At 40.2% G+C, this 17389-nt stretch overlaps 1 protein-coding gene across 11 annotated transcripts in view; it reads left to right on the top strand.

Moving 5' to 3' along the window:
- Positions 1–6202: 6202 nt before the first annotated feature.
- Positions 6203–17389, top strand: part of b3gat1a (beta-1,3-glucuronyltransferase 1 (glucuronosyltransferase P) a) — a 123583-nt gene continuing 112396 nt past the window's right edge. For all 11 annotated transcript variants that reach the window (XM_078956457.1, XM_078956459.1, XM_078956458.1 and 8 more), the window contains exon 1: positions 6203–6860. The gene's annotated coding sequence lies outside the window, so the exon portion shown is untranslated. The remainder of the gene's footprint in view (positions 6861–17389) is intronic.

Here is a 17389-nt window from a genome sequence, read left to right as displayed (position 1 = left end):
TAACCATGTCACCCACGACTGAGCGATCTGTTTATACACTTTCCTGCTAGCTTACAGCCCCTCAGGCTCTCTCTAAAGCCAACATTAGTGGTGCAACAAAAGCAATTTCAGAGATACTGGATCTAGCCTTACAGTTTGGAGCGAGATCGCCAGCTCAAACGAGGAAAACAAAGACCTACATGGATCTACGGGTGGATGCATCAGAATGGAGCGGAGCAGGAAGCTTGTTTCTACGAAACAAATGAGCTCTTTTTCAAACAGCATTTTTGGACTGCTCCTGATTCCCAGCGATTTCAATAAAGAAAAATACTCAGAAGTGCAATTTTAAACGTGATACTTAATATACGTCCTCCATCATGAGAAAAATCCCACACAAACATGTTGCAAACATAATTTTCATCACAGTGGGTCTTTGAAAACAGAACTCCATAAACATTAAAGCATCATCTGGTACATTGATTGATTGATTGATTGATTGGTGACAGCCAGTCACCTGAAAACGGGCCGACATTGTAAGTCACAGCTAACAGCATTTTAAGGGTTCTGACTATGGTCCGAGTAGGTTACAGGCAGTCAGCCACAATGGTTATAGCGGGGGTTGTGTAAATGTGCAGATGGCTCTTACTTACAATCCACCAAAGAACGGCATTTCTGTAACAAGTCCCACAGTGTAAGCAGTTCGCCAGCAAAAGCAGAACTGCGCTGCCTGGTTCCAAATACCCACCTCAAAATTTGTCAAAAGATTATATATCAATGGAGCCGAATGAGGCCAGTGGGGCTTGCCTGCCAGGCGTGACTCCAAAGCTGGCAACGTATCGGGGCCCCCTCCATCTGTTGCCCCGTTCTCTTTGTGTATTTTTGTGTGTGCCCTGGTCTGTGCTGCACCCGTCTCTGTTATCAGATGAACTCCAAGTCTTCTCTTTTTTCCTCCTATTAGGATTGAAAAGACATACCAGATGGCTCGTGGAATAAAAAAAACAAAAAAAAATCATACTCTTCCAGAAACACACAAGGCACCACCCACAGCCATGGAGGAGCTCGGAAATATTACATGTGACATACTTCTGACACAAAAACACACAACTCTTCCTGTTTGTTGGTAAATACAACAATGGCAGCTGCACATTAACCAACAGATCTGCTATTGTTATTAATCTTTTTTGCCTGGTCCAATTAACATGAACGTAGTCTGTACTTGGACTCTTCATAGTTATGGTACCCTTGTAGGGACATCTACAGGTACCCCAAATTTACACTGGTCTGTCTGCGGTGCACCTCTGTTGCATTGCGTTGAGAGTCCGTCTCACAACCGTCAGTTCATTTACATCGTCTCTTTTGCGTCTCTGGTCCATTCCTCCTCCCCCCTGGCTCCCAGAGGATGGATTTGTCCTGCCATCCCTGTGTGCAGTAGTTGGTCCTGCTTTCTTCGCTCATGTAAAACTTAAGCCACCAGGCCCCATGCCCTCTCGTTTCTCGTAAAATGCCCGTTATGTGTTTGTCATAAACGATGTTATGTTTTTGCACTGCCAAAATTAATCTTTTGTCGTCCATGAAATCGACGCTGGCGTGATCTGCAGTGTTAACGTGCGTTACTGGGTGGACGTCATCTCAAATATAAAATCGAATTTGATCGCGTCTTTTTTTGTTTTGAAAACCGGACTTCTTTTCCATTTCTCAGGATTTTTCCTCATGTGTCAACAGACGGGAAATAGAACTCCCTCATGCCGGTGGATGGATGGGAAACGCAGATATGATGCAGGCGATATTAACGTTCGATTGATGAATGAACGTTCAATTCTTTTATAGGCTAGAAGGTAAAGCATTCTTTCATTATTTTCTGTTGCCTTTCAGTTTCTTCATTCACTCTTACATTATGGCAAGTTTCCCAAATGATATTGGTTTTTGTTGATATTGATTCTACTGTCCCTCTTAGTAGAGATTTGAAAATTTTGATATAAATCATCACTTTAGTATTTTACAGACAACAGAATGTAATTTATTTTGTGTTTTTTTGTGTTTTGCTTTGATTCTGTGTGTTGGGGGATGTAGAGAGGAGAATGGCTTTTTTGTTTTCGCTTTGGGGTTTTGAGATTTGCTAAATGGAGTTACTGCCTATCTTGTTAGAAAAGACAAGTTAGTAACATTTAGTCTCTAAATTAAACCACAAAGGATACATTCGTTTTTGCTTGTTTGTTAGAAAATACATTTTTAAAAGGCAGCTTCTTCAATGGCATCAGCCCTGCTTCCTTTTGTTTATCAGCGCACACACAAACCACACACTCGGCCCTGAACAGCATGGATTGTCTGTGGCAAAAGACAATTAATGAATGCATATTTAAATCTTCTGTATGCTGGGCGGAGATTTAATTCAAATAATTATGATAATGCTATAGCTCGCTCCCATTTCTGGCTGATTTTACGTCTGTTTTGACCATGTGTCATCTGAATGTCTCACTTGACTTTCAAGCTGCCCTCTTTTCCCTTTCATTCCCGTGATGAAGCCTCCCCGAAGCAGTCATCCTTTCCCTGTAAATTGCTCTGTCTAACACCCCGTGTCACACTCTTGCATTATTTCATCCCAGCAGCTCAAGTCCCCACAGCTCCAACCGGCGATCAGACCGAAGCTGAAAATACCGCATGACATCAGTGCAGTGAAATTTCCCTCCCTCTCGCCAGATCATCTGATGCTATTTGTTTGTATTTTTGTTTTTTTTACCCAGGTTATCCAGGCTCACACGTGCACACACCATCATATTAGTGGCTGTGCTCATAACAGCAATTTGGTGATTTGAATTCCCTGTTGGCTGCTACCTTTTTCATTATAACGAGGAGGCAAAATGCAAAGGAGTTTGTGCGTTCAATATAACAGATATAATTAAAAACAAATGCGTGGAGACGTGCCTCACCATAGGATTATTCATTGTCATGTAGGGGAAAGACTACAGGGAGTGGGTGTCTCTCCTCCTGCCTCTCTGCAGTCCTGTGTCTTGGGTTGTCCCTCTCTGAGGTCCGTCATGTTGTTACTAGCTAAGATCCCTTGTGGCAGCGGTTCCTGGTCCAAAACTGGTACTGGTCTGTGGGTCAGTTGGTACCGGCCTGCAGAAAAAAATGAAATAAATAAACAAGACCTACATATTTTCTGTTTTATCTCAAATCTAATTCTGAAGGAAGTTTTATTTTGAAAAACTCCTGGATTGTAGCCACCACATCTGACTTAGGTTGTGTCCAAATTCCTTCCCTACTCTCTTTCTCTATATAGTTGGTTCGCCATTTTGTATAGCTGTGAATCTACATATTCCAAGATATTTACCAGAAGTCTCTGTGAAAAACCAGTGTGCATCGATGCTCACTAAATAAGCAAATATAGACCACAATGCATTGCGTCTGAACAATTTTTGCCAAAAAAAACGTTTTTTCTTAACAAACCATCAACGTTTTTATCTTCAGAAGACAATGGTTAAATAATCATTGCAAAACGCTCATATCAATGAGATTTTAGTTTTGTGAAATCGATGACGTCATATCCGCCATTTAAAAAAGAAAAAGAAAAAAAAGGTGAGCATGGTGTCCAAACTGCTTTTAGTATTCCGGGCACTAAATAGTGCCGCACTATATCGTAGCCTTAGTCTTGACGCATGTCAAGTCGCTCGGCCATGCATAGAAAATACGATAACGCTTTCTTTACAGTACTTATAATGTAACTACTGGGTTTTTACATGGTACTTTTTATGGATTTTATTGGGTACTTGCAGGGTGTTTTGTGTCTTCTTGGTACTTACTGTGTATTTATGTGGTACTATTTGATTCATACTTATGTGGTACATACTGGGTATTTATAATATACTTACTGGGGATTTACATGTTGTACAAAGGTGTCCTGTGTGGTACTTAACACATGTAAGAACAAGGTAAGTACAAATAAAGTACCTTGACCTTAAGGTCCGCACTCGATGTATGTTTCATGGTATTTACCATTAATTTACCACAGAAACTACCCCTTAACCCTTGTGCTATCTTAGATGACCCCACCCTTACATTGACGTGTTCTTCCTACCATGACAAAGGTGGATAAAGGTGGAAAGATTTCATGTAATCCATGGACACCAGTGAAGATCACAAATCATTGAAGAAAAAAGGTCTAGTGGGTCTAGATGACCCAACTCCCAATGGTAAAGTGCCTAGGATAGCACAAGGGTTAAGTATAATGAAACTGGACTGTAAAAGAAAGTTAGCCCTATTTTCACTCTATTACATGGTTCTTTCAGTAGTAAATGCTGGACATGTTCACGTATTACCTTCCCGTACAGTGTATAAACACACTTGGTCTTCTGACCTCACCAAATGAGACAATGCTAACTTGTTGGTAAGGGTAAAGTAACTACATTGTAAAAACATATTCTGGCTTGATTACTTCTAGTAACATGTAGCAAATTTAAAGAGAAACAAGACAGCAGTGAAAACAACAATCTTTAATATGATACACTTCTGCTGCATACAAAGTGTCATCACAATGACATTTGTTTTAACTACAAAACAGTAAAAAAGGAGCATTCCAAAGAACAGATATTATTTTCATATTTTCATTTTTCATATTATTTATCTTTTCTTCCAGAGTTTTGTATCGTTCCAGGAATGATTCACACTCCTTTGCATGGCTCATGAGTTTGTCACCCACCGTGAAAACAGGAAATGGCCCCAGATCCTCACCTTTTCCAGCTAAAGTCATTTCTGCAATAGTTGCAGTCAAATCTGTTGTATATTTGTCTATATCACACTGGCGACATGTGAGGATTGTTCTTTTTGTCCGTCAAAATTCCTTCAGCAGAGTTTGGTAACAGTGCAGGACTTCTTCAGAGTTAAGAACTGCAAAAAAATCACATTGCAAGCTCAAATGAACATAAAAAGCATAATGACTTTTATGAAATACAAAGTATATTTTAGTTATTTAATAATTTCTGTATTGAGTTTGATAAATCTCTATAAATTCTTTATTGTTTTGACTGCAATGCTTGAAATAAATCAATTATCCTCATTTATAAACATGATAGATTATTCACAACTGCACTTTTTTTGATGAAGTACAAAGTATATTTTACCTACACTAAACAAAAACACCAAAAAGAAAATAAAGGAAAAAATCAAAATTGCCATAAAAAAATCTAATTTGCTTCTGCTGTTATAAAAGCGTTCCCAGTGGTCTTTTAATTATGATTATGCTGTAATTTGCCAAAATAAAAAAAACATCCTTTACAAGGACATAGTTTCTGCAGAGCGGCAGTAGTTCATCAGACATTTGCCTCCGAGTGGTGGTCTTGGTGTGGAAGTATCCCATCATCTCTTCGTTTACACTCTCTCCCCACTAGCTTACAGCCTCTCACAACCCCACTGTAATTATTAGCGGCGCAACAAAAATGCAAAACAGTATTGAAATTATCCAGCCGTCCAGTTCTGATCCAGATTCCAGCTCAGACGAGCAAAACAAAGACGCACATGGATCTATTTGTCTGCAGGTGGATGATCTGAATGGAGCGGAGCAGGGAGGCTTTGACCCACCCATTTCAGTTGCTACATCACAACTGAGATTTTTTTCAAATGTCTTGTTTTTAATCTGCTCCTGATTCTTAAACATGTACTCAAACACGCAGTTTTAATCTTAAACTCTTTTATTTGTATCCTCCACAGTGAGAAAAATGCTACAAGAACATGTTAAAACTATCTCGCTCCTATAGGGGCGAGTCTTTAAGGAGCTGAAAACGAGGTGGCTGTGAAAAACTACTGTCTGCTTTTCTGAAGAAGTGAACTTTTTTTTTCATCTGCATGCAGTATTGAGGTAATTTATGGCAATTTTGGATGTGCACGTGTGACTCTGCATGAGTAATCGGCCTATTTCCAACTGTGTTTCAGCTGCTGCAAGACAAATTCAACATTTGCCTTTTTCTTCTCCTACTTTCCTGTTCAAGAGGCGTAAGTGGAAATGATGAATAGTTTCACAAAAGTCGTTTGTGGACTAGAGAAACGGTCAGATTCTGACAGTCACCAGTCATTCCCAGCTCCAGAGCATCACACTGGAAAGGCGGTTCTGGATTTTTTTCCTCTGCCTTTGACCCCATCTCTTTCTATTACCCTTCGCTGCACTCTGAGACCCCCCCCCCCTCCCCTCCCGTCTCTCTCTTTTTTATTCGTGCTTTATCCTGCACCCCTCTCTTTCAGCTCTGCAGCCCACCCTGCTCGGAGCTGTATTGGTACATGCCATGAGAAAGCCCATCTCTAGGAGGGAGGAGGGAAGGGTGGTCTCAGTTCTCAGCTAGGAGGCTACTGTAGTCCTCTACACACACACACCATTCACAGACATCTCTGCGCGCGTGGAACCGTCTCCAACCGTCACGACAGAGCAGCCCGCGTCCGCTTCAGCCAATCGAGAAAAACCAAAAAAAACAACAACCCAAAAAAAGAGGGATACGAGAAGAAGGGTGGGAGGGAGAGCACGCAAAAGAAGAGGTGAAGAGCCACAGAAGCAAAACACAAACATCGCTGTCCGTCACTCTGACGTCTCCCCTCATGCACCCGCTGTGGCGTGTGTGAGTGCAAGAGGAAAGAAGGAAGGAGGAAAAAGAGAAAAACCCGTGGAGCTCCAGCTCTCTCCTTGCTCCACATCTCTGTCATTTCGCCCTCTTGTGCGCAAAGGCAAGTTCCTCCCGGCAAAATGAAAGAGATGCTTTTAGTGAATTCTCCTCCGAGAGGGGGACAATGAAGAGGAAGGGGCGACAACACAGCGGGGAGCAACACAGGATTTCTAGAATGAATTGATGGCTTTCTGCTGCATGCGCTGGGAACAGCACTGAAGTCTGTGAATCAATGAGGTAAAATTCCTAATCTCACATCATCTTCTCTTTTTGTTTTTTTGTTCACTATGCCTGACTGACTTACATGGTCAGATAAGCATCTGAAAGGCACTTGAAGGCATGCGATGAGCTTGACAAAGATGAGCCAGTTTAATGCTGATTTGGTTTGGAGATTGCCATCTTAGTCCCCGGGTTGCAGGGCTCTGTGGAAGTGAGACGGGGGGGGGGGGGGGGGGGGGGGGTGTGAAAGCAGTGCATGCTGGAAGCTGGAGAGAGGCAGCGTGAGCTGGAAGCTGGAGGAGCAGTTCAGCGTCAGCCTGATGAAAGGAATTGGCAATAATCCTCATGATGAGCATTTGAGTGCTGAGATAGCAGACGGGCACAGACCCATTTTCTTTGAACAGAACAGCAGAGACGTGAGTTCAGCTGGAATTCTCTGATCAATGGGAATTGATTTCCCTTGTTTTTTTGTTTTTTTAAATAAATGCATTTTTAATCTTGCAGTACAGATAAAGAAGTCTGATGAAAGAAGGTGAGGTGCAGAAAAAGAGGTCCAGAGGGAAATCTTTTGTTATGCTGATTCTGAGCAGTTTGACCCCATAAGAAATGAATGAACGAACCAACAACAACAGAAGGGATGCATGGCTCACGAAAAAGGGAAGTTTTTAGAAATGTTGCTTCTATGCAGCTATTCATTCTCCCCACATTGTGGTTCAAACCTTGATTTTTGGGTCCCAGTTTGGTTTCAGTCTGATATATATATGATGTGCTGATTTCAAAGCAACAACAAAAATAGGAAAAATCTGTTGTGAAATGTTCTAATAAGCAAAAAAAACAAACAACTTTCAGTTGTATGCCTGTCATAAAACAATAAATACTAAATCCTTCTTAAATTTAGCACAATTGTTTGACACTTTCAACGTAAACATCCTCGGATGGTAGGGATGCTACGCTTCGCTTTCCCTTTTCGGTTTAATGTTGGAATGCACGGTGATTAGTTTGTAATATCCTAGGCACGGTGATGATTGTGTATGGCTTCAGAATAACAAGAAAGTGTGCTTTTAGAATTGGCGCTTGGTTCAGGCTTGGAGAATTCAGGATTTTATAGCCTACATATTTAATAGGTTGTGTTGTTTCTGGGTCCAGTATCATGTGTGTTCTTTTTGCAAATGCTGTTGTATTTAGTTGGCGGCACATTATTGTTTTCCCCAAGATATGACAGATACACGAGCAGCTCTTTTTGTTTTTCTAGATGAAACCATGGAAGCAGATTTTTAAAAGTCTAAGTAGCCCAACCAATTTAATTTCATTTTCAATGGTTCTTTACAAGATGCAGCAGTGTAGCAGTGGGTCACCCTTTTCATTTACATTTCTGCTTATAGCTATATCCGTCCCACTGGAATTCAAGTACTACAGGGTGGCACAAACCGGGGGGGGGGGGGGGGGGGTCAAAAGGTTTGGGCCTCCATAAAAGACAAAAGGGCATCAGCATGTTTCTAAAAAGTTCAGTTTGGTCCACTTATGACAAGCTAACACCCAGTTTGACATCAGTCCCCATGAGCAAATGTGTTTTCCCTCAAAATTATGTTTTCACAAGCCAGTCGGAGAAGAAGTTCATGGAAAAAGATGACGTGCAATCTCTTCTGTACTCTTAGCTTTTTTAAATAAAATACAGATGTGAGCTGTTTGTTTTTTCCAGCAAATGCCTAAATGTATAAATTAGATTATTTTCCAACAAAATCCTCAAAAATGTTGTGACCTTGAGCCTTAAGAGAACATCTTTTTAAAGCAAAACTCTTGGATTCTCTTCAGCACTGTGCTGAAATGCATTATTTCCACACAGCAATGCATTTACGCTGCACATGCTGCCAGCTGTTTGTCGCATGCGTGTTTGCATGCCTGTGTGCAGCTCTGCACCCTCTGACCGTGTGTAATTTTAGTTTCTGCTCAGTCAGGCAATGTCAGCAAATAGTGTCCGGATCTCATTTGGGGAGACGGAGGGTCTTCATTTCACTCTGTCCTTCGGGTTGCCTCTCGGTGCATTCAATGCAGCGGCCTTCTGGGCAGGAAATAAAACCCTGAAGTTGCTGCAATTCTCATCAAAATACCTCTGTTATTGTGTGAAATGAGTAGAGTTGATGACAAATATGAAGAAGTTGTTTTGCAATTATAAAGATTAATACCATGTACCATATTTCTAACTCTATTTACTATATTATAAGGTGCACCCTCAATGAATGGTCTGTTTTTGAAATAATACAAGGTGCACCGAACGCAAGACAAAAGAGTCAGAAATAAATCTGTCAGTCATTCAGACTGTGTTCACATGAACTCTAACTTGTTTGTAACACGCTACATGTTAGCTACGCTTGAAGTCACATTAGCGTATTCGCAATAATCACGTGACACGTTTTTCTACTTTGACTTAAAATGGCCTAATCATAATTAAATGATCTCTGGGAACGCTTTTAAAAAAATCAAAAGATGACCGGAGTAGGATTTTTAAAATATCAACAAAGGCAACTGTTTTGGACATATTGTAATGCATTTAGGTGAATTTATCTCCACTTCTGCCATTAAATTTCCCGGCCTTCATAGGTGTTTATTGTTGTAGAAAAGGAGGTATGTTGTATTCCTCAGTGGGTTCAGTGCTAAAGGCTGATGTTATGAGGCAGCACACTACACTAAAAGGAGCACCGTCAGTGAATGGTCTATTTTCAAAAATGTGATTTATTTACAGCGCAGCTGTTCACAAGAATTTGTTTAGAACCTGCCCCATGCTAGCTACATACGAAGTGTTAGCATATTCACAATACCTACTCACTACTTTATTTGCAACACATAAAAAACACACGGATAGCGCTAGAATAAACATGACTGTGACCACGTTATCCCCCAACCTTGTTAGTAACATCACGTCTACATGTTAGCCACGTTAGCATGTATCAGCAACGCGCAGCCAGAATGAATCCAGGTATGTGGTGCTCTGGAATTTTAAGACGCACTGTCATTTTTGAAGTAAATTAAAGTATTTAGGTGTGCATAAAATAGGGTAACTTGTTTTTGACCGTTAAAAAAAATGTGTCGTTTTTTTTATTCGTTTTGCATTTCCTCACAGAGGAAACATCATTTCGGTTTTGATTTCAATTAAGAGAAGCCCTTTCCATCTACAGTAACGCAGAGCTAATGGGTGATCGTCCAGAATAAGCACCCACATCCTTTAATTACTAAAGCTTTTAAGCTAATAATAAGCTTCCAAATGTGAGGCAATAAATGTCAGAAACACAAACCAAGATTTACTCACACAAACTGAATTTGCACACTTCTTTCTAGAGCGTTGAGAAACACATAAAATGTGGTATGAATCTATCATACTGTGTTTTGTTTTGTTTTTTCCCTTAATGATAAGGAATCCGACTTGATGTTGGGAGTCTTTTCCAACACAGCTCAAAACTAGTTTTCAAATGTAACAATAAAACTGTCAGAAAAGGCTTTCTGCACCAAAACATCTGCAGTTTTTCTGCTGTTCACCTATTTTTTTATTTATTATTATTATATTATTATTTATTTTTATTTATTTTTTTTTACATCTACACATTTGAATTTAACACCTTAATTAAAATCAATTCCAGTCTTGATTTTGCAGTATTAATGAATAGATTGTCTCAGGTTTGTCCTACTTTCTGCTCTTTCTTTCATGTTGCTTCTTCTTCTAAACTGACACATATAAAAGCTCAGGATTTTGCAGACAAAGGAAGTAGGACATCTGTCATCCTGACATCCGTCAGGAATAGAATACCATTTTTTTTTCTCCCAATTTTGATTCGTCAAATCTCAAGCATTTGTTTAAAAGTCACTGATCATCCTTTCACATTTGGATTTTTGGCAGATGGATGCAGTCGATGAATCAGCTGCAGTTTTCATGTATGACAGATCTGTGAGTTCACCTCAAATGCGCAATAATTTTATGCCACTTTGTGGTTTTGCAGCCTGAAAAACCACTCAGTTTGACTGAGGTTCTCTGTTTTTGTGTGAACATTTCAAAGCATGTGTCATTTAAGCATAGCTGCTTTATTTCATGCGTCATATTCAGGCTCTTTGAAATATTGCTGTCTTAAAGACCCACTGTTATGAAAATGGTGTTTTTGGTGTTTTCGCCATGTTCTTGTGGCAATATATAAAAACAAAAAATGCATTTCTGACTATTTCTTCCTTCAAATCATTGTGAATCAGGAGCAGACAAAAAAAATGCTGCTGGAAAAAGAGTTTGTGATGCAGAAAATACGCAGGGCGGGCCATGAGCTTTCAGCAATGTGACGGGAAGGGGGGACAGGGTTGCTCTGCACCAATGATCCAGCCCACAACTCAGAGGCTAATTTTTTTATAAACTACTGCCACTCTGCAGAAACTATGGCCTAGAAAACGACTCAGTTTTGGCGAAAAACAACATAATCATAACTAAGAGACCACTGGGAACGACCAAAAGACGTTGGACTTTAAATATATTATCAAAGAAAACTTTTTTGAACATGTAGGGCATCTAGGTGAATTTATTTTCACTTCTACCATCAATGTCCCCTGCTTTCATAGGTGTTTATGGCAAACTGTTCTCAGTTTTTGCCTAATTATTATTGTAGAAAAGGACAGGTATGCTAGATTCCTCAGAGGGTTCTGTGGTAAGGGCTAAACCAGGGCCTCTCATTCCTGGTATCCCCCTGCCTGTTGTCCAGCTCCGCCTGCACTGCTAGCTGCTGATCACCTGGACCAGGTGGGTCATTCAAGAATCTGGAGACATTGGGTTGAGCTAATCAGCAGCTAGCAGGACTTGGAGATCTGGAAAACAGTCAGGGTGGTAGATCTCCAGGACCGGGAATGAGCAGCCCTGGGCTACAATAATAAGTAGTACGGTCTCGCCGCAAGTAAAGGTTACTGCACCGCTAATGTTTGCTTATGGCACCCGAATATATGGTTACCAACATAAGAACAAAATCCAAGCTGTCTGATGGCATGGGTAATCATGGTAATATCTATAAAAAAAAGTGGGTACACACCCTTTGTAATGAATAGTTGAGACACAAAGACAAAGTGAAATGCCAATGAAGAACAACCCGTCACGTCTTGCTGCTCCGCTGCTGTGTACTCACCGTCTTACACTCCTCCGGACACCTAAAATCTGTCTGGCTCCCCGTTAAAACAGCCACTGTTGAAGCTCATTATTGTTCTGCAGAGGAATTAGAGCAAACTGTGCATCACAGATTCTCGCTGTCTTCTCTCCTGCAGCTCTTTCTCCCTCAGGGACAGCGGTTGTTGTGCCTGCAGTACATCACAGCAGCTTGTAGTGACCAGAAACTGCGGATAATTAGATGCTCAACTCCTCCGAACTTGCTGGGGCTGTAGAATGCATCTTGACTTATTTCAGCAATTTCAGAAAGGCTGCCAAAAACAATCAGTGTGTGGGCCACCAATACTCACTTATATGGAGAATTGAACTTGAAAGGCAAGTATTATAGGAGGATGGGAGGGTATCTGACAGTGGAGAGGATGTGGAGCTCAGAACAGGAAGGAATGTAAGACCCACTCAGATGAAAATGGTGTTTTTGAACATGGTTTTATGGAGGACATATATGAAGACAATTTTGATTAAAATTGCATTTCTGACTATTTCTTTATTCAAATTGTAAATAAGGAGCCGATGAAGAAATGCAGTTTGAAAAAGAGGTAATTTCAACAGAGTTTTTTGAGTTTTGGCTAAAAATGGACTAATCACAGTCGAAAAACCCCTGGGAACACTAAAAAATAGATTAAAAGAGGATCGGAATTGGTGTACAAGTCCAAAAAGAACTGAATTATTAAATCTGCTCACAGATTCTTCTTTTTCATGAGATTATGTAGCTTTTCACAAAGGATTTGAGATCATAGCGCAGGTGTTTGGGGGCCATAATGGCTACCGTCATAATTGCACTTTAATGAAGGGCCAGTTGTGAAAGGGGCTCGTGATAAGTTTATATTGGAAACCAGCCTTCACTCTGCGCTAAAGCTGCCGTTTATTCCAGTCCCTCTGAACTCAGCAGCAGCGGTCCTTAGGTTTGCTTCTTTCTTTGCTGATGCTGTCATGCCCATAAGCCATAAATAAAGCGAGTCAGACGCACGCTACACTTATATATCATTTGCTGGCAAATGAAATGGCTTTTTTTTTCAGCAACAAAAGAAATCATTATTCCAGCCTGAAAGGCCACATTTATTTACATTTTATTAGTCTCAGAAAATAAAATCTGCATCATTTTAACAAATGAGTGTCTCTGGCTGCTTCTGTTTCATATCTACCTATGTAGATGGTCAATAAAAGAACATTTAACTACCGTAAAAGGTTTCCGAAGTCAAACAGCTGGCCTGATGGGGCGATTGCAAAATGTTTTACTTTTTTTTTTAAATTGTATCTGGACACATTTTGATTGGTTTTCCCTCAGGAAGCACAGCTGTGTTGGACAAGAGAATGATTTTAGAAGCAGTTGCCAGCGTTAAATCAGTTGCTCAGTCATCAGGTCTCTTCAAAATGAAGATGGAGAAGAAGGACAAAGGCCTCCTGTGCGTTCAAGCGGCCATTTCCACTGAAAGGTGCATTTGAGGCTTCTGCATTCAAAACTCTGGCATTCATACAGGTTTTGCAGTTTTTGGGCTCTGCATGTCAGACCAGGTTGAACTTTGACGTTTGAACGGCATCCCTTTTAATTCTCCGAAGTGCCAACCGTTTGAAAATTGATCAGGGATGAGAAATAAATAATTGGAATTGGAATTCTGCAACACCAAGTCTTTCAAATATCGTAACAGAGCTGTGAAAGAAAAAAGCCGAATCAAGACTCAATAGATTTACACCGCTTTGCCAAGCCTCTTCCAACTGTAGGTGGTGGACATGTGCTTGTAAACAGTAGCAAAAGAAAAGAAGAAGAAGAAGAAGAAGAAGAAGAAGCCTCTACCTGCTTGGTGACCACCGTGGGCTGAATGTGCAGTCAGGAACTAAGAGGTTTGGTGCGAAATGTCGCAGTGGTGCAAATCTTTCTCCAGGCTCTCTCTTTCACATCTCTTTTCCCGTTGACTGACTTACAATGTACAATTCCGGCTGCACACAAACCAGTTCTCTTCATTTCCTCTGAGTTGATTTGTCCGCAAAAAGAAATAATAAAAAAGAGCTCCTTACTAGGGATGGGTACCGAGCCCCGGTAATGAACGAGCCCCGGGGCAACATCCGTCAAGACCGCAGTATCGTTACGATCTGACCTCAACGGTTCTGCTATCCGTACTGGACAAAATAACCTCTTTTTTCGTGTATTTTACTTTTCAAGTTGGAAAATGTATGACGTAAAATGTTTTGTTAAAAAACATTGTTGCATAATGAGGAAATAAAACACTATGTTCTTAATTTATTCATTTATTTTTCGTCCTCAAAACGTATCAATAAGAGTATTGTTAAAATACAGTATCGATAAGCAGTATCAATAAGAGCAGTAGTATCGTTAAAACCTTACCGATACCCATCCCTACTCCTGACCGAGTCTTCAGCTTCACACACCCCCCTCTGCCAAAGCACGTTAGGCCTCACAAGACCAAGAATACATAGAAACACCAACTGTTTGCTCCTCTCGCCTTGGCCTGGAATGCATTCTATAAGGGTAGCAATTATATAACATAAGAGAGAAGAGCCTCCCTCTTTTGTTCAAGGCTCTGAACCTGCAGTGACTATAGCAGAGACGACAGGGCCTGTTAAAAGTGTCAAGCCTGGAGGGAGGAGCGGCTGCATTTAGCAAACTGTGAAGTGGAGTAGAGTGCCACCCCACAGAAAGTGGCCGTGATTAGGAGGCAGAGACGATAATTTCACATGATGACAAAGGTCTTCCATTATTGTCACCACAAGCTCGTGATGATAATGTGACCCGACAGCGGTGCTGAATGCTGTGGGGGTGCGAGTGAAATCTGACTAACATCTGAGGAGCTGCTGGGGGTGTCTGAGACGAAGCAATGTTTTGGGCTGAAATCAGACGAGTAATCAAAGAAAAGGAGTTTCAATCCCTCCTGTGTTCTGTCGAAGTGCTTTCAAAGATGGTTTGTTCTGTAACTTTTTTTTTGTGCCTTTTGTTTCTTTGGTAAACATCCACTTCCTGTCTGTGCCGCTGCAATTACTCACACATTAGGAAGCAGCAAAGGGCTGCACACTGTGTGATGAAGGAATCCGGGGTTTCAGGCTCAAACAAGCTTACTCAATTGCCCTTTTGACAAAATCCTACAGGTTTTTGTCATAAATCCCTCAGATTTAACAAGAGTAAGTATCCGTCCAACTCTGCTGGGTAAAGGATCACCTTGTGGTCATGCTGAGAGAACACAAGCACCACTAATGAGCCTGGTGCATGAACACATGCATGTAAATATTTGGAACAGCTTTGGCAAAAACAATAAAAAAAAACAATCATCACCTTCAACTGGGTCCTTTAAAAACAGCAACAATTGAGAGATGTTGAAACAACAGGTGGTGAGCAGAGACTCAGCATCTCTGCAATTTGGCATCACCAGCTGTTTGGGATGCCTCAGCTGCAATGACAACAAATTATACTGCTGGTGTGCTGACCAGCTAATCTGTCCCCCTGAGTGAGATTAGCTCCGTAAACATTTATAAGAAACATGGAATAAAACATATTTAATGCTGTCACTGATTTCAGTTTCTATGGCTAATGTATTTACCTTTAGTACTACAGATGTCAGAAGACCCAAAACTGGATTCAATTGGAAAAAAACATCATTTAAAAAAATACTTTGACATAATTTAAAGGCAAATAATTAATTAAGAAAAGAAAACATTATCAAATATAAAAAAAAATAATAATAATAACACTGAAGAATGGAGAAGCAGCAGGCTGAGAAGACTTGTGGTAAAGGCTGTGGACAGTAGAAACTAAATGATCAGAAGGATCATTGCTAAAGGAAATGACTAAGAGGTAACTCAAAGACTTTTTGGAAAATTTGATTTAGCAAAATTAATAACAAAGTACGGGAGTAGGGGTGGGATTATATAAGCTTGCTTCTTCCCACTCCTTTTCAAGCAATAAATCAAACTGTACTTATACCTCAGTTAATGATCACTGTATTTAATTAAGCATATATGATTTAAGTGACATTTTTGTTTTGTTTTCTGTCTTTTTAATCTATGCATTTCATCATTTCTGTAATGAGTTTGATAAATATGTGTAAATTCTTTATTGCTTTGACTACAATGCTTGAAATCAATCAATAAAATCAAAATCAAAATCAAAAAAGTATGTTCATTTATCTTCTTAGAGACCCACTCCAATGAAAATGGAGTTTTTTCTTTTGGCATTTTCCTGATAATGGAGGACTAATATTTAGGAAATTAAAATTAAATATAGATGTCTGAGTATTTCTTTATTCAAATAGTTGTGATTTAGGAGCAGACAAAAATAATGTCACTGGGAAAAGTTTATAAGCGTGACATAGAACCGACTTCAACAGGCCACAAGCTTCCTGCTCCGCTCCATTCTGATCCAGATCCATGAACGTCTTTATTTCCCTGAGCCCACATCTGGCTCAAAACTCTAAGCTAGCAGGAAATGGATGGCGGGAAGTAGAGGAGGACTTACTTTGTGTCATTGGCCCTGCCCACAACTCAGAGGTAAATTTCTGCTGAACTTTTTTGTTACTTTATTTCATTAACTTGCTTTTTAATATTTCAATACATTCAAGTTAAATCCCATCTTAAGTTAACAGAGCAGTTAGAGTTTTCCTAAACCGGGTCAGACGCCTGAACAGGAAGATGCACCCGTGTTTGCACCTTTCAGGACACACGAGGGAGCCGACGCCTGTCCGCACAGGGAGGTCCTGACAGAGCGTCACCAGGAATGAAAGCAGAGCCGCTTGGTTTGATCTTTGGCTGCAGAGCGAAGCGTCTTACAGGGAGATCCCCAGAGTGTTGCGGACATTTTGTTCAGCAGTCCGCTGCAGTGTTCTCAGAGTCACCAAGGAGGCAGAAGCCATTAGTCACCGAGACATCCGACCTCTAAAAGCCCAGCGGAATCTAGAAATAAAAGAAAGAGAAAAACATTGACTGTTGGTGATGAAAACGTTTAAAGATACAACTAAACAGCAGCAAAAGAACATCGCTTCCAATCTGTTTTTATAACATACAAAAACCTTTTTCAGTTGGCTTCATTCTTTACTTATGGAACAAAAATGCTAACAATCCAGATTTGAACAAGAAAATCCAGTTAAAATCTGCAGAAAATGACAATAAAAAACCAACATGTCCCATTAAAATAAACCCAAATCAAACCCTTTTTTTCTTCCCTGTACATTTAAACTTTTTTTTTAAACATTTATGAACCAAGCTGGATCTCATTGATCCATGTCATGTCAAATATGTTGAATGTAAACATGAATACAAGCTGAGGTTAAAGAAAGTTACTAAAATAAAATTCCTCCAGAACTGATAGTTTTTCATGAAATCTAAAAGACAGACCTTAAATACATCAAACCGAGGCCTTGAA

This window comes from Oryzias latipes, chromosome 13 (assembly GCF_053564925.1).
Source record: "Oryzias latipes strain Hd-rR chromosome 13, Olatipes_Hd-rR_3.1".
In the NCBI taxonomy this organism is placed as follows: domain Eukaryota; kingdom Metazoa; phylum Chordata; class Actinopteri; order Beloniformes; family Adrianichthyidae; genus Oryzias; species Oryzias latipes.
This window is presented reverse-complemented; position numbering and strand designations above follow the sequence as displayed.